This window comes from Callospermophilus lateralis, chromosome 6 (genome assembly GCF_048772815.1).
Source record: "Callospermophilus lateralis isolate mCalLat2 chromosome 6, mCalLat2.hap1, whole genome shotgun sequence".
NCBI classification, from domain to species: Eukaryota; Metazoa; Chordata; class Mammalia; order Rodentia; family Sciuridae; genus Callospermophilus; species Callospermophilus lateralis.
Window position 1 is genome coordinate 35,533,700 of NC_135310.1, and position 3,057 is coordinate 35,536,756.

Sequence of the window (3,057 nt, forward strand, 5' to 3'; positions counted from 1 at the left end):
AGGGAAGTCGGTTTGGCATGATTAATTATGACTGCAGATGTGTGTCCCTGTGACCAACAATTCTACTTCTAGAAATGAGTCCTTCTGTATAGCAAGGCATACCTACAACAATGTTCCTAATAATGTGACTTGTAAAGTTCACCCATAGTTGAATGGAGAAATAAAGTTGTAGTATAAACATAACAAAACCCTATGAAACTATAAAACCGAAAAGACTATCTACAGCTACATGCAATTACATGGGTATTATAAACAGAACATGGAACCAAAGCAACCAGACACACAAGGAATCATACTACATGACTTCAACTATATTTATCTCAAATTCAGAATTGGGCAAAACTACGGTGTTTACATATATTAAAATCATATTTTTGAAAGGTAGCAAGTGATTAACTTAAATGTCAAGATAGTAGTTATCTTTGAGTGGGAGGAAAAGAAAGGCAGTAATTGGGAGGAATCATCCATGGGTGTATGAATGTCAGATGCTATTCTATTGCTTTGAAAGATTATTATTTTTTTTCCTGAAATCTCAGGCTGTGGTGGCAACACCTGCTCTCTGAATTTCGTGATGCAACCCAAGGATGACAAGTAGAGGCTGCAAAGTTGACCACAAAAGATAAAGATCCAGTTAAGAAATCTAGGGACAAGGCCAAAAAGAAGTGGTCCAAAGGCAAAGTTCAGACGAGTTTAACAATCTAGCTTGTTTGACAACGTTAACTTATGACAAGCTGTAGGGAAGTTCCCCACTATAAGTTTATAACCCCTGGTTTCTGAGAGACTGAGATTCAAAACTCCCTAGCCAAGATAGTCCTTCAGGAACTCCTCAGTAAAGGATTCATCAAACTGGTTTCAAAGCACAGAGCTCAAATTATTTACCCCAGAAACACGAAGAGTGGAGATGCCCCAGCTGCTGGTGAAGATTCATCAATAGGTCTTACCAATTACATTTGGAAAACTATAACTTTATTAAGTAAAAAATACATTATCCAGGTGTTTGCTTTGTGATAATTCAAAGTACTGGGCGTACCTTTGTTGTGCATCTTTTGCTGTAGGGATTTTATTTCACAATGCAAAGTTATCTGAGAAAAACCAAGCCTATAGAACAAAGTTCTGATTTCATTTTTCACCATGTTTCAGCTACTGGGACGTGCTCTGGTGTTTTCTGTTTATTCCTTTAACTATCATCATACCAAGCAAGTTATGGAGAGATGCAATTTTGGGGGTGCCAAATTGATTTTGTCAATGTGTTTCTTGGAAACATAGTCCATCCAGAGCAAAATGCATGAGGTGCTGGGTTCTTAATAAATCCCAATTTTCAGTGGAAGCAGTTATTAGTGGTAACTTCTGTGGAAAAGGTTATCACTAATTTAGAAGTGACTTCACACAGCTGGTTTCTTCATCTCGTTTGCTCTGCACTTGGAGACTCACTGCAGTTACAGGCCGGCTTCTCTTTCTCCTCTTGCTCACCCGTGTCATGCCGTTTACAAGATTACTAGTCTAATTCAGGGAGCCTATAGCACAGAGGTGTGCTTGTCTTCCTATGGAAGGGACCTTAATTTCAGCGGATGGTAATTAAGATTCACAAATTTATTGAACTCTCTTTTCCTAGGTGTGATGATTAATCTGAATTATCTACTTGATTGGGTTAAGAGATGCTCAAGATTGAGTCTTTTGGTGTCTCCATGAGGGTATTTCTAGGAATGGTTGGCATGTGGGACAGGGAACTGAGGTGGAGACCCATGCTAAGTGTGGACAGCACAGTCCAATAGGTTGGAAGAACAAGGAAGCAGCAGCAGACACAAGCTACATTCATCTTGAGAGGGTTCTTGATTGCTGTTGTGATCATCTGATGACTTCAGGCTCCAGCTTCTTTACTCATCCAAAATGGACTGTGCCCAGTGACTCTCCACGGAATTTCCAGGTCCCGGACTGGGGAGGCATCATTGATCCCTGTGGTTCCCAGCTTCTGGGACAGAGCAGCTACTGGTTCCTCCCACTCTCCAGCCTGCAGATGGCCATTGTAGGACTATCTAGCTTCTCACTGTGTAAACTAAGCAAATAAATAACCTTTTTAGAATCATCTATATCTCCAACAGGAGACATATATTATCTCTCCTATTGGCTCTAGGTGAATCCTGACTAATATCCTATGTAAGATCAATAACCCAACTAATGTAATCAAGAGAAAAAATTGTAGTATATTTATAACTTATTATTTCAACTTTACTCTATTTCCAAAGTTGTTTCTTCTTTCCTTTTAAAGGAAGAACTTCTGGTTTTGTTTGTGCCATTTGCACATGATGATTTGCTTAGCCCCTTCTACCATTACAACTTAAATAATTGCAAAATTGTAAAGTCCTTTGTATTTTTCCTAATGACTTATCTTTTAACTTCCATTACTTCCATCTTTAAGTAGTCCATAGCTGCCCAACTTCACATATCTTCCTATATCCACACATATTATCAAATTCTTATTAAAAAATAATTGGAGAAAAATTAAAATTAAAAGTTTCTTTCCATAAAGTTCAGTATTATGTTTTGTAAAATGTGATGTCACCACTCAGTGATTGAATCTATCAGATATAAAAATTAAAAAGCATCTACAATCAACACAAAGATGTTTTAAAAGATCTTCAGAAGTTAAATTGGTTTTTTTTTGTTGTTGTTGTTATTACCACACAAGTAAAACTAGTCTGCATAAAACTAGAAACTAGCTCAAAAGAACTCACCAAAGATACCAGTTTTTAAAAATGTATGTCCTTCCAAATTTTTGCTATAAATACATGCATATTTACTTGCACCTATTTAGTTACATACATCATTATTTTGATTGAAGGAATAACTTTATTATTTAACAACAAATAACGGTTGTTTATTAACTTTTTAAATTCTGCCTGCTCCTAAATAAATTTCAGGTGACCAGCCACAAGAGCAGTAGTTTCAAGGCATTGAATGGCAAATAGAAAGCAGAAGGACATATTCTCTGATTACCTAAAATCTCTAATCCTCAACAGGCCTGGGGTGAGCAGCCCACCACAGTTTTACAGTTAAATC

At 37.1% G+C, this 3,057-nt stretch overlaps 1 pseudogene; it reads left to right on the forward strand.

Moving 5' to 3' along the window:
- The first annotated feature begins 571 nt into the window (after window positions 1–571).
- LOC143401822 (small ribosomal subunit protein eS25 pseudogene) lies at window positions 572–1,008 on the forward strand (annotated as a pseudogene).
- Window positions 1,009–3,057: the final 2,049 nt, after the last annotated feature.